At 41.4% G+C, this 15,162-nt stretch overlaps 1 pseudogene; it reads right to left on the bottom strand.

Moving 5' to 3' along the window:
- Positions 1 to 12,431: 12,431 nt before the first annotated feature.
- On the bottom strand, positions 12,432 to 13,606 carry LOC150018182 (keratin, type I cytoskeletal 19 pseudogene; annotated as a pseudogene).
- Positions 13,607 to 15,162: the final 1,556 nt, after the last annotated feature.

Raw genomic sequence — 15,162 nt, 5'->3', positions numbered from 1 at the left:
GATTAGGCAAGTGACAGGAAGAGATGTGGAGGGGATTTGTAAGAAGGTATGTATATGGAGAAGGAGAGAGAGGAAGAACCTAAGAGAGAGAGAGAGAGAGAGAGAGAGAGAGAGAGAGAGAGAGAGAGAGAGGAGAGAAAAAACAGTCTGCAGGGAAGTTATAGAGACTGGGGAAGGAGACGAGGGAGAAGAAAAATGGAGGTGTTAGATTAAGATTTGCTAGTGATCTGCAATGTAATTGTCCTTTCTCTGTCCCCACAAAATCTGGTAAAATCTGTATTACTCACTATTGCTTTAAAGGTGGACTATCAAGCGCTGGCCTTGCGGTGGGTCCAGGGTGAGGTCATGGAGCTGACTACACACAGGTTACAATTAAATGAGACAAGGTAAGTATAATAAAAGCTCTGGCCCAGCACCTGGCCCATAAAAGTCACTCAGTAAATGTGCGTTTCCTTGGAGCACATGACCTTGGCTGGCCTTCAGTATCTTCCTCACCACAGCACAGGGCCTGGCATGCAGAGACTTCTCAGAATGTCTGCCTCCTGCCAAATGGATTTTCTAAGGGCTCTGCTTAGTAGCATGGCAAAAGCATTGAGCTATGGAGACTTCTGTGCCATTTCATTCTATGCAGAGTTCTTGCATGCCCCGTGAGATAGGAGCACATCTGACACACACACACACACCCCCACACACACACACTCACAGAAGAAAATACTCTTTAGCCTGGTTGGGAGACTCCTGGCTAAGCACTGATGTAATTTGTTTTCACAAAAACTATAACAAGCTTCTGAGTTAAGCATTTGTTCAGCTGTTCTTTGCCAAAGAGAAGGTTGCTTTGTGTCATTGCCTGTTGACAGTGGTCACAGTCATGCATTGTACCTCAAAGGCCAGAGCATTCCAGGGTAAAATAATTACAACAGAAGTGAGCTGCTCCAGGAGTCTGGAGGAGTCATGCTGGGTGTCCAGCCAGGGCTCTGCTCAGAAACTCTACTCTAGATGACAAAGGAAATGACAATCAGTTCAGGACCCTGCTGTTGGTGGGTGCAAAAGCTCTCAGAGTTGCCATGGATGTTTTTTTTTTTTTTAATCAGGATGTCCCTTTCATTGGAATCAGAGGAATGCAAGTTCTGTGTTTACTTCTTTGCCCCCTTTACCAGGCTGTGACACCTAAGAGGACAGAAACTCCGACTTGTTCATTATCACGTGCCTGCGGCTTAGCACAAAGCCAGGCACAACCAACACATTTGGCAAACATTTGTGGGATGGAAGAATGAATGTGGTGTCCTCCTCTGTGTCCTCTATTTTCAGGCTCTTCTTTAGGCCCTTTCTTTGGCATGGGTCCCTGGTCACTGCAGGTGTCTCCTAAGAGCTCATGTCCCTGTGTTTCCTTCTCATCCTGGAAACGGAAGTTCATTTTGAAAGCTGCTCTATTGTTTGTCTTGCTTGTAATCCCAAGCTGAATGGGGCTGATTTGTTGCATGCTTGGCTGGTCTTCACACAGCATGTTTTTGTGACATAGACCATTTCCTTTCAGACCAAGTGTGGCCTGGTATAGTGGCCAGAACCAGAATGCCCAGTGCTGCTGCTAGTGTTCTAAATTTCAGCTTTCCCACTTTCTAATGGTGTCATTCAGGCAAGTTGTTGGATTTCACGGAACCTCAGTTTCCTCTGTCCATAAAGTGGGTACAAGGGGAACTAGGCTGAGGTTGGACCCAAAGATTTTTGGAGTTTTTGATAATCAGAGGCTGAAAAAAAATAGTCATTTAAAATTTGCAAGTGGTTTTATGTCTCCTAAAAGAGGAAAAATGTCTAGGAAAATGCCTCCTATGGGCAAAGATGTTATTCTGGAATGGGGAGGGTCTGCTATTCTGTGGTTCCAAGGAACTAAAATGCTTAGCAAAACTGTGTAAAATATTGTTATTGTATTAGGCAGAATTGAACCCTCCAAATGGCTTCCTTTGGAACAGTGTTTATTTCCTAAGTATGCATTTAGAAGGCCATCTGTCTGTTTAGTTTAGAGAACGGATGAGCCATTTTTCAACTAGTCAGTCACAGAAGCTCGGGAGCTGAGAGTTGAAGATGGCTGGAGGATGGCATCACTTTGGTCATAAATTCAGGTCAGAAGAGAGAATATGAAAACGAACTTAACTGGGCTGTATGGGGCTCAGCATTGGCAGGGCTCTTAGTGTCACACAGTGGTATTCTATGGTCAAAATGCTTGTCCTGTCATTGTGTAGAAGTTGGAGTATTCTCTGAAATGGACTCTTGAGTCCTCTGGCCCCCTAGAACAGGTCAATCCCGGTGCAGGAAGTGAAGACAAAAGAGATGGGCCTGAGATTCAAGCTGGAGGAAGAACTGCCTTCTTTATCTAGACCTCAGGATCTGGGGCTCTGTTAGAGAGTACTGGCACCGAGGGAGGGTGGCAGGCTGGCCCTTGCCCCAGGACAGCAGCAGAGAGGAGTGGAGGAGTCTGGGAAATTTGAGCGAAAGTATTGGGTTTTAAGTTTCTGTCTGTTGTCATTCTCTCCTCTTCCCTTCCAGTGCGTTTTACCACAATAGGAAAATAGGGGAAGGGTCTGTGCAGTTCACGCTAGGCCAGGGCAATGGGCTTAGTTAGGCAAGTCACACTCTTAGGACAGGCAGTTGGCTGTGGTGGAAAGTAAGGGAGAAATGGGTGGACCATGTGGGCATTCCCCAGGGAAACTTGGTAAAAGCCTGGATTTCTTAAACACAAGTGGGATGGGGCTCCAGCTACCATGGTTGGGGCATCCAGTGGAGCCTGAGTGTACCACCTGGTGAAGTGTGACATATTTGAGTGACACCAGGATGCTAGAATGCACTTCATTCAGCTGTCAAGGGCTTGTTATTTCAGCCGGGCCTTACTAAATGTAGCTTCTATCATCACTGGTGTAAGCTGAATTGATGGATCTCTAAGATACCTTCTTGCTCAGGAGCACTATGAGTCTGCGGGGTGCTGGAAGGCCTCTGAGGTCAGCCTGGCGTGAGTGTCCATCGGTTCTCCCAGCACACCCTCCCCCCGACTCACCATCCAGTTTTCATCCAACGGCATGGCCTCTGGGCCAAGGCTGGAATGTTTCTGTACATGGAGCCAGGGCAATGTTGTCATTCATTTGGAGTCATTCTTAAGTGGAGAGAAGCTTGTACTTCAGATAGTCATCACATTCTTGGAAGTCATGGTTCTGAGGTCTTCCTGGTTGCAACAGGGCCTATTTCCCTGTACTTTGTGATGTGCTGAGGTATTGCATGGGTATTCCTTAAAAGCAGGCGAGATATCCCATAAGGAGCACAAACAAACCCTCCATTTCAAAACAGCAAAACCATATAAAGCTTTCTAAAAATTTACTCATGAACAGGTCAGGCTGTGCTATGGGATAAGGCCAAAAAGCCATGTGGCAGATTGTGTTTTCCAAAGACAGACATAACACCATCTCTCCTCCCATGTGCTGTTCCTATTACGACAATGTGACATACCTCCTTGAGAGAGACGGGAATCTTATGTTCCATCTCCTCGAAAGTGGGCAGCCTGGGAAGTAATTGCTATGGGACTGAACCTAGGTCATAGAAAGTGATGCAGTTTCTGCCTGTTTCTTATGGGATGCTCACTTGTAGAATTTTTATTAGATACCTATTGCTGTGTAACACATCACTCCCAAACTTAGCAGTGTAAAGCAACACACATTTGTTATCTGTTCCACAGTTTTTCCAAGTGAGGAATTTGACCACAGTTTGGCTTGCTCCTCTGCAGCAGGATTTCTTATAGGGTAACAATCAGTTTTTCGAGGATTATTGGACTGAAGTCTTTGGTTCCTCACTGGCTGTTGGCCAGGGTAACCCTCAATTTCTTGCCATGTGGGCCTCTCCAACTTGGCTGTTGTCTTCATCATAGCCAGCAAAAGAGAGAGAGAGAGAGGGAGGCAGTCTGGTAATAAGACACAAGTCACAATCTTTTGTAACCTAATCATGAAAGAAATATCCCTTCAATGTTACCATATTTTATTCGTTAGAAGCAATTTACTCAAGAGGATAGGATTACACAAGGCTGTGAATACCAGGAGGGAGGGATCATTGGGGGTCATCTCAGAAGCCTCTTACCACAGAGCCTAACCACCATGCTATGAGAAAGCCCAGATGGGGAAGCCACGTGTAGATGTTCCAGCATTAAACACGTGAATGTATGAGCCTTCAGATAATTCCAGGATCTAGCTGTTGAGTAACCCCCAGCCTTTCACACGTCCCATCTGAGGCTCCCGACATTGTGGAGCAGATATAAACTGTCCTTGCTGTGCCCTTTCTGAATTCCTGACCATGCAATCCTTGAGAATAATGAACTGGTTGTTGTTTTACACCACTAGGTAGTAACTAGAACAAGCCACATATCTTGAAACTTAATTGCTCACCTGATTGGACCATATGAAAAGCCCATTGCACATTTTTTTGCTAGATTGATATCACATTTCAGTCCAAAGCTTGCAACCTAAGAATACTCTAAGAGTCCATGCAGGTTTGAAAAGCCTTGAAACTTTCTGGTTGCCATAAGCACTACTTACTCATCTAAGAAATGCAGTACCCACTTTGGTTCTCTTTCTTGTAGCAGCAGACTGTAAAATGCCTTCGCAGGGGGCCCAAGGCAAATCGAGTTTTCTCAGGCTCAGTTCTGGATTCCGCTGAGCTTTCATAGCCAAGGGCACACTCCTGAATCAGATAGGACATTCAAAACCTTCTCATCAACCCATGTTGAATAGGACAGTCGTAGAGCTTGGTTTGTCATAAACTGCATCACAATAACTCTGCATACTTTTTGTTTTCACATGTGTATTGCAGTGGGAAATTTTTTGAATTACCTTAACATCAAGAACTAGAATTCCTCTGTGGGAGAAAAGTGCCTTTTTTGGGAAGAAAGAGTTTGGTAAAGAAGCAGTGGGAGTGCACCTTGTACTCCCTCCCTCTAGACTCTGCACGAGACAATGAGAGGAATTGGTTTCTGACTTTGGAGAGGTGGCAGGGAGAAGAAAAAACAGAGGGCAGAGAAGGCAGAAAGCAGACAAGAGGAGCAAATATCAGGAGCACATGATGGGGGGTACAGTGAGGGAAAGCGTAGTTTGGGGGCCAACAGAGGAAATCGTCATGAGGGGTGGTTAATAAAGGCTCCCGACATTTTCAGCAAAGTCTCCTAATTCCATCTGTGGTGATCTAAATTTTTTTTTCTTTTTTTCATGAAAGGGCTAACTTTTGTGCCTGGAGTGATAAGGTGTTGAACAAAGAATATTATCACTGAGAGAGCAGGACACGAGAATATATGTGTCGTGGGCATTTATAGAAACCCTAAAGAAAACTTTGGACTTCCATAGGCTGTGGTGATATATATTTTGTTGCTTAACCCTCATGATGCAGGGAGGTCCCAGATGATATGTGGGCTACCTGAGCATCTGCATGTGTCAGTCCCAGCCTCATTCCTGGCCCCTATGTCCTTCCTCAGTTTTCTACCCTTTCTTTTCCCTTGGCCTATATATATATATGACTCCCTGACTTACACTTATAGGCCCAGCCCTGCTCCAGGTCCCTAGGATATTCTAGAGATACAAGAGGTATTTAACTAGGCCCAACCTGATGGACTAGGGTTCTACATAAGGTCAATTTTGCTGCCCATACTTTCCTGAGTTCACACCCCTGTCTTGCAAACTGGAACCTATCTTATTCTCAGATCTTGGGGCCTTCTCCTTTGCCCATCCTGGTGGGGGGGCTGGGTGCCCAGGACTTGTAATTGGACTTCTCTTCTCTGGAATCTATTCCTCAATTTCTTTTCTGGTGTTCTACCTACTTGTTTCCTCTTAGGACGGAAGAACCTTGGGCTCTGGGCCTAGATCTGACACAAAGTTGCTATTTGATTCTGGCAGTCACTTTTACTCTCTGGCTCTTGGATTCCTTATATGTAAAACATTGTGGTGGAGAAGGTGATTATTAACCGAGCAGGTTTGGACATGCATTATATAGTCCATTATGTAATGGACTGGATCTTGGGAGTGAACCTATCTGGCAGGGGCTGGAAAGTGTTGTGAATTCTAGCTAGGTTTGTGATTACAGGGCTCCATCAAGTGTTAGTGTGCAGCAGTGGAGCATAAAATAGAGACAGGCCATTAAATGCACAAACTCAATCAGTGGCTGGGAGTTGTAGAGCAGTGTCCAGCTGCACTGTGGGAAGATGCTGGTCAGGGTAGGCAGGGACTCAGAATCATGACCAGAACTCAAGCCAAGTAGACTTGAGTTCAGGGCAAAACTCAGTTTTCAGGGGGCAGTGGAAAGACAGGGAAACTGAGGCTGAAAGTCATGTATAAGGATCTAATCCACATAACCCCTAGGAGACTAGGGGTTATTTCTAGTTTGCCAGTTTTGGGGGATAAAAGTAACAAGATGATTTTTGGGTGACTATATTAGTTAATGCAGTTGAAATTTCCCAGATCCTCCCTTTTCAACCCAAGGCTGCCCTAGAATGGGGCTATACATGCCTGTGGAAGGGGACACATTGCTGATACTAGAGCTCTCCTGGCAAACAAGTCTAGGATGCTTTGAGCAGTCTGAGACATGTTGGCACCCTTCACTCTCACGGAGTACCGGCCAGTGCACACCTGGATTGGCCCCTTTACTTCATGGTTGTTGGATCAGTACTTAAGCAGAACACACATACTTATGGGGTTTACTACAGCGTGGGGGGGAGAGAAAGAAATCACAGTGTCTGACACACAGTAACCCCTCAATATATGTTGGTTAAATGAATGTAAAATTAAAGTCGAATAACTGAACAGGAAAGACTGGTGGCTGGGAGAAAGGGTAGAACAGCAGTGATCCTGGGAAATAGTCCTATTTTCCTCATGTGATCCTTACCATCAACAACTGAGCCTTAACCTTTCCCCTATAATAAGAAAAATAATTTTCAAAACACATTTTTAGATTATAAATTGCCAGAACCAGGGAGATGTTCCTACCCTTAACCCAAAAATTCTACTCTTGGGATTCTATCATAAGGAAATAATTCAACAAAAACAAAAAGCTAAGTGCACAAATATATTTATGATAGCATCATCTGAAGCAGCAGAAAAATGGGAACAGCCCACATGTTCAAGAATATAAGGACAGGCTGAGGAAATTTTGCTATTTCCACTCAATATTCTGGATATTATGAAACTATTAAAAAGATCACTGTAAAGACTGTGTACTAAATATGAAAAACATAATAAATTTAATTAAAAAGTATACAAAATGCTACATACATTATTAGTGCAAATGTGTCAGTTGCTCTTCCTTGTCTCAACAAATTAATCTGTCTCAGTTCCTATTGTTATGATTGAATTCCAAAAGGAATGTAAAAGGTACTTAGGAATATCTAATGTTCCCTATCCTTGGGCTGATGTAGAAAATGGGAAGATGGCAGGAGTGAGGTAACAGTTTTTGAATCTTTGAATCACCATATAAAAAGATAGACCAAGCAACTAGTTAACAAAGTTAAAGACTCAGGGACAACATTTACAACAAAGGTAAGTGACAAAGTTCAAGCACTAACAACCAAGATGTGTTACGGGCACCTGTGTGGTAGAGGGCAGAGTTTGGCAGCAGCAAGGCATCTGATGGGCCTGACATCAAGAGATAATGGAATTCGAGAGCAGTAGCTAAAGCTGGAATGAAAATGGATGAGAACCAAAGGGCTTATAGTAAGGCCTAAAGGCGCTCTAGTTTCTTTGAACATGAACTCCTGAAACTGAGTAGCCTGTGTGCCATTTAAAGACAGGGCCCTACAGTAAGGGAAAGTTCTAGGAGAGGGATAAAAATTGATAATACAGAGATTAAAAAAATAAACAACAAAAACCAAATCTCCCCAAAACAAAAATACCCAAACCAAACCAAACCTAAAGAAAAGGTTTAGTTACAAGTGGGGAAGGAGAAAAGAAACAAAAAAATCTGATTAAACAACTTTTAAATAATAAACTTTTATTTACTTATTTTAAATAAAAATAAACTTTTAATTGTAGAATGCAGACTGGTATTTTTTGACACTATGTGAACATAACAGAAGAGGGAGCTCAGTGAAATTAGAAAAGCTATTTGAACAAAATTCAGGAAAACTAAACTCACGTGAACATTATCAACAGAAAAGTATCAAGGTCAAAAGTTCAATGAGGAAAAAGAATAAGCAGATTATAATATACCAATAGACAACAAAAACATGCCAGAGAGCCATGCTCGAAAGGAGATCAAAATATAACATTCCAGTCCTGACTGTTGTGGCTCAGTGGGTTGGGTGTCCTCCTGCAAACTGAAAGATCTCTGGTTCAACACCCGGTCAGGGCACATCCCTGGGTTGCAGGCAAGGCAATTGGGAGCATGTGAGAGGCAACCGATTAATGCTTCTCTCACACATTGATGTTTCTCTTCCTCTCTTTCTTCCTCCCTTATGCTCTCTCTAAAAAATAAATAAATAAAATCTTAAACAATATAATATTCTGTTTAAAATGAGATTAAAGAACAACATAAATAAGAATTTGAAAAACTTAGAAATGAAATAAAAGAACTAAAGCATTAGAAACAACAGAAAAAAATTATTTTAGAAATGAAGATTCAAAAGCAAATGTAAGGGGAAAACAATAAAAAATGCTTTAAGATAAATAGAAAGAGAAAAGGAAAATTTAAAAAATAGCCTTTATAATTGGAAATAATTTTAGATTTATAAAAAATATTACAAAGATAGTATACAGAATTTCTATATACCCTTCACCCACCTTACCCTACACTAACATAACCATATTGCATTTGTCAAAACTGAGAAGCAGATGTTGATATAATATTATGAACAAAACTACAGACTTCATTTGGATTTCATCAGTTTTTTTCACTAATGTCCTTTTTATGTTTCAGGATCTAAAGTTACTTACTTTGAAAGACACTTAACTGTATAATATTTTGCAATGCTCAGCATCCAAAAAATTGTTGATTATGGGAAGAAGCAAGAAAGTGTGACCTGTAAGTAGAAGAACCAGTCAGTAGAAATAAATGTAGATATTAAAGAAATAACAGAATTTTCAGGAAAGAGCTTTTAAAATGGTTATTATAAGTATGTTTAAATATTTAAAGAGTAACATGAACATAACGTAGGAGAAAGTGATAGCTACAAAAAAGAATAAAATGGAAATTCCAGAGTTGACAAATATAATACATAATATGAAAAATGTACTAGATGAGCTTAACAGATTGGACCTTGCAGAAAAGATCAGCGACCTTGTAGCCAGAACAATTGAAACTATCCAAACTGTAATACAGAGGAGAAAAAAAAAAGACTATAAAAGATGATCAGAGCTTTTATAACCCATGGGACAATAACAGTGGTATAATATGTGTGTAATTGGAGTTCTAAAGTGTGTGTGGGCCAAAGAAATCATGGCAGGAAACCTTTTGTGTTTAATAAAAACTATAAATCCACAGACCCAAGAAGTGCAACAAACTCCAGAAAGGAAAAATATAAAGAAAACCACACCAAAGTCCAACATAAATTGTTGAAAGCTGATGACAAGAAAAAAAATTAAATTCAGCCAGAGAAACACAGAGATACATTACATACACAGGGACAAAGACAAGAATGACTGTAAAAACAAGCCATTGTTTCTAACACTATGTTTAACATAGTGAAAGAAAAATCTGTCAACCTAGGACTCTCTATTCAGAAGAAAATATTCTTTGAATATGAAGATAAAATAAAGACTTTTTCAGACAAATAAAAGCTGATACAATTTGTGGCTATCCCCGGCACTATAAAAATGTTAGAAGAAGTTCTTAAGGCTAAAGAAATATGATACTACATGGAAACATGGAACTACACAAAGTAAAAGAGGGAGGGAAGTGGTAAATGTGGGCATTTACAAAAGAATTTCTCTCATTTTAACACTTTATTAAAAGATAATTCACTGTTTAAAAATAATAACAATATTTCATGGTGCTTATAACTTACGTGGAAATAAAATGTATGACCACAGAGGACAAGAGATGGGATAGGGAAATAGAAGCATATTGTTATAAAGTCTATGTTATACATGAAATGGTTATTATTTGAAGGTAGATTGTGACAGGATAACTATGTATATACAAAATATGAAGCAACCACTAAAAACAAAACAAAAGGCAATAAGTACCTCCAAATAAACAAACAAACCCTCCAAATAAGTGGAGATAAAATGGAATGCTGAAAAAGCAATCAAGTAATCCCAAAGAAGTCAGGGGGAAAAAAGAAGAAAAAAGTAACAACAAAGAACAAATGGTGAACAAAAAGAACAAGTGGGACAAATAGAAAACAAATAGCAATATGATAAATTTAAATTCAGCCATATATATAATTACATTAAACATAAATGTGGTAGACACTCCAGTTAAAAACAGAGATTCAACTTTGTGCTGTCTACAAGAAACCCAGTTTGGTATTGGAAATATCAGGGGAACACTTTGTAAACTATATAATTTTCTAACCACTATGCTGTACACCCTACACTAATACAAAATAATATTGAATGTAAACTGTAATTGAAAAAAAATTTTTTAAATTAAAAATAAATCCTGAGGTCACAAGATTTGCAAAGAGGTGTGGAATAATGGAAAAAATGAAGTTGTTTTCAAGGTTATAGATACATGTTTTTGTAACCTTAGAATTTTGAATCATGTGATTGTATTACCAATTTTTAAAATAAATTATAATTAAACTATATTTAAAAACAAAAAACAACAAAAAAGAAACCCACTTTAAATATAAAGATACAGCTGGATTAAAACTGAAGGATAGAAATATATATACATTGCAAACGCCGGTAAGTGGCTATATTAATATCAAACAAGATAGACTTCAGGACGAGAAATATTGCCAAGGATAATGAGGGATATTTCCTAATAAAGAAAGGGTCAGTTTGTCAAGAAGACATATTTTAAATGTGTACAAACCCAATAACAAAGCTTCATAATATATAAAGCAAAAGTTGACAATAGAAGGAGAAATGGACAAATCCACATTTATAGTTGGAGAATTCAATACTCCTTTCTCATTAATTGATAGAACAGATAATCAGAAGAATATAGAAGACTTGAATACTATCTGTTGACTTAACCTGACATTTATAGAATATTAACAGCCAGCATCAAGAGAACATACACATTCTTTTCAAGTGCATGTGGAATATTCACCAATATAGGACACATTAGGAGTCATAAAGTAAGTCTCAATTCATTTAAAAGAATTGAGATCACATAAATCATGTTTTCCAAAAATAAATTAAATAAGAAATCGATAACAATAAGATAACTGGTAAATACACAAATATTCGGAAATTAAATGACACTCTTCTAAATAACCCATGGGTCAAAGATGGAAAATTATAAGATATTTTGAATTAAATGGTATTGAAAACACAATAAATTAAAATTAGTGGTAAGTAGCAGAAGCAGTGCTTTCCAATAAATTTTAGTTTTAAATGTTGATATTAGAAAATAAAAGTCTAAAAATCAAGAGGAAGTTGAACACAAAATAAAGATGGAACAAAATAATTAATAATGAAAACCAATGGAATAGAATGCAAGAAACAAAATAGACCATCATTGAAAGTCAATAAAACTGAAAGCTTGCCCTTTGAAAAGATCAATAAAATTAATAAACCTCTAACCAGACTAATGAGATATACAAATTGCCAGCATTAGGAATGAAAGAGGAGATGCCATGATATTTAGATCCCATAGGTGTTTTTTAAAAAAATAAAAGAATATTATGAATAACTTCATGCTTAATGAGTGAATTCTATCATACATTTGGAATGAAACAATACCAATTCTGCACAAAATCATTGAAAAATAGAGAAACAATACTTTCCACTTCATTTTAGGAGGTTGGTGTTATCCTTCCACCAAAACCAGACAAGAATATTACAAGAAAACTAAAGACCAATATCTGTCATGAATAGAGATAAAAATTATTAATATTCCAGCAAATTAAAGCCAATAAATATGTGAAAAAGATAATATGTCATGGCCAAGAGAAGTTTAACCCAGGAATGGGAGGTTGAATAAATATTTAAAACAAAATCCATCAATAGCTGAAGATCAATTGACTGCTTACACATATTTAAACTCATTTTTGTATAGTTTTATTTTGCACGTTCAAAAATTCAAATAATCCAGAATTTATTTGGGTGTATGATGCCATGTGAGAATATGACATTTTTGTCAGAGTTCTTTTCCCCAATATAATTTGTTGAATAAATTGACATTTCTTGGGCCATAAAATTTTATTGACAGGTCAGAGGAAGAGCCAGGGGTAAGGGTTCCTTCCCTCCCATGCGCCTATCCAGGAACATTCCTCTGCTGGAACCAGGAAGCCCAGGAAGCTGCTGGACTCAGGCAGTCTTTGTGGTGGGTAGGTTGTATAGATATTCTGGCCCTCGAGCTGGGTGCAGTAGGTGGCGACCTTCTGCTCCAGCAGTGTCTTGATGTCCACTAGCTGCTGGTACTCCAGGTTCTGCCGCTCAGTGTCAGCACGTCATTCAGCTAGATTTCGATACGGTTCATCAGCGCCTGGATCTGTGCCAGCTGGGATCCAAAGCGCGCCTCCATTTCCGCCAGCGTGCCTTCCAAGGCAGCTTTCATGCTGAGCTGAGATTGCAATTGCATCTCCAGACCCTGGAGGGTGCTGTGTGGGTGGGTGACCTCCGGCTTGCTAATCTGCAGTTGCTCCGAGTAGCCGGCGACCTCCCGTTTCGGCTCCTCGGTCTCGCTGGTGAGCCAAGCTTCAGCACCCTTCCGGTTCTTCTCAGCCATGACCTCATACTGGCTTCTCAAATCACCCAGGATCTTGGCTAGGTCAATGTTGGGAGCGGAATCCACTTCCACGCTGGCCTGGCCACCCACCTGGCCCGTCAGGGCACCGATTTCCTTCTCATGGTTCTTTCTCAAGTCATCCAGCTCTTCCTTCAGGCCTGCATCTCTAGATGTGCTCTGGCCAGGGTCAGCTCGTCCAGCACCTCGTACAGGCCGTTCATACCAGCCTCCATGCTCACTCGCAGGGCCTGCTCGGTCTCAAGCATGGTTTAGAAGTCATCCGCAACCAGACAGGCATTTTCGATCTTCAGGACAATCTTGGAATTCTCAATGGTGACATCAAGAATGTTGTTCCGCAGCTCCTCGATGGCCGGTAGTAGTGGCTGTAGTCCCAGGCGGGCTCGGGCTCGGCCCCGGCCCCTGCTTCTTCTACCAGCCACCGATCTTCACCTCCGGTCCCCGGTGGCTGCCTCCAGGGCGCACACCTTCTCCAGGTAGGAGGCCAGGCAGTCGTTGAGGTTCTGCATGGTCTCCTTGGTGCCCACCAGAAGCCCGTGGGACCTGGCCAGGTCGCCCACGAAGCTGCCGCTGTAGCCTCCAGGGGTGGATGAGGACACGAAGTGGGTGGAGCACGCCCATAAGACATGGGGGCCCGAGCCCACTGGATGCTGGACGTTCTGAAGTGAACAGTCCCGTGGCCCAGGTCCCGGAAGGACTAGGAGGCCCACGACGGGTGATAGCTGTAGGAAGTCATAGTGAAGGGGGAACGCGGCAACAGTGGTCGGAGGAGCTGTGGCCGGAGGTGGAGTCCGCATTAGCTTATGGTGTTTTCTTTATCGAATCTTAAGTGAATAATTTGCATGTTTGCATTTTTGCTAATTATAGTTTTATAATGTTTAATAATTGTAGTTTAAAATATTTATTTTATATCTGTCAAAGCAAAGGATCTCTAATACTCTCTCCTCGTGAACATTTCCTACCCCAGCTCATAGAAAGGGGATTACAGATGCACTGTTACTAGCTTTTTCTGTATTCAACCATCGTCAGCAGCCATCCGTCTCGAGAGACGATGGTGTAGCTTCTTAAGAGTCTATCTGGAAGATGGAGGCTTAGACGGACACGCTAGGTCTCCCTCTACAACTATAGAGGAATACAACTACTTCAAAACAAAGGATAACTAGAAATTCCAGAAAATAAAGCTACACGGAAGCCCAACATATGAAGTTATAAACCAGCGGTGCCATTTGGGCAGGTAAGAGTTAAAGAAGGCAAAGCTGTTTGCGGAGCGGCGGGGCGGGGCGGCGAAAAATCCCGGAGGCAAGCAAGCCCCTGGCGTGCGCGACTCCAATCAAGCCCCTGGCGTGCCCGACTCCAATCAAGCCCCTGGCGTGCCCAACTCCGGCGCTGGGGAGCAGCCGCAGCATCGCCTTGAACAGTGAGGCCCAGGGGGGCGGGAGGACGGATCCCGGTCTCCTAGCTGAATAACTGTGTGAATCCATCTTGGACCCCCGCCCCCAAAGAAAGCACCACAGGGCTGCGAAATAGGTCGCGGACAGGCAGGCGCCGGCCGGTCGCTGATTTGTGACGCTTACACAGGCACCGCCCCCGACAGCCGGCCCAGGAAAACAAAACGCATCTGTCAAAATGTGGCAGACAAATATAGAGATCCCGGTGGCACAACTCACCAGACAGCAGATAGAGAACCTGACAGATGAACAGATAAGAAACCTGTCAGAGGCTCAGTTCTGGGCCATTGTTATCAGGTGGCTTACAGAATTCACAAAAGAGCAGGAAAAAGATATGAAAGAAGCGAAAAACTTTCATAACGAAAGGAACAAAACCACATACGAGACAGATGGTGAGGAATCCAGAGTTCATTTCAACAAACTGGAATATGGAGAAGGAACAAGCTGTCAACCAATGCAGCGAGAGGAAATGGGAAGCAACAATGAGAGGATCAGAAACCTCTGGGACAGCTATAAAAGGCCCAACATAAGAATCATTGGTTTGCCAGAGAATGAGGAAGATGAACTAGAACTTGAAAAATTGAGTGAAAATATAATAAAGGAGAACTTCCCAGACTTGGGGAAGGGAATAGACTTGCAGGTCCAGGAAGCAAGGAGAGTTCCCAAGAGACTGGACCCAGGGAGAACCACTCCAAGACACATTATAATCAAAATGTCAAAAATTAAAGATAAAGAGAGAATCTTAAAAGCAGCAAGAGAGAAGAAAAGAATTATGTACAAAGGGGTCCCAATTAGACTATCAGCTGACTTCTCAAGGGAAACCCTACAGGCAAGAAGGGACTGG

Source organism: Furipterus horrens, unplaced genomic scaffold (assembly GCF_987537825.1).
Source record: "Furipterus horrens unplaced genomic scaffold, mFurHor1.1.pri manual_scaffold_2, whole genome shotgun sequence".
Classification (NCBI taxonomy): domain Eukaryota; kingdom Metazoa; phylum Chordata; class Mammalia; order Chiroptera; family Furipteridae; genus Furipterus; species Furipterus horrens.
The sequence above is the reverse complement of the archived record's forward strand: the minus strand, read 5'-3'. Positions and strand labels throughout refer to the sequence as shown.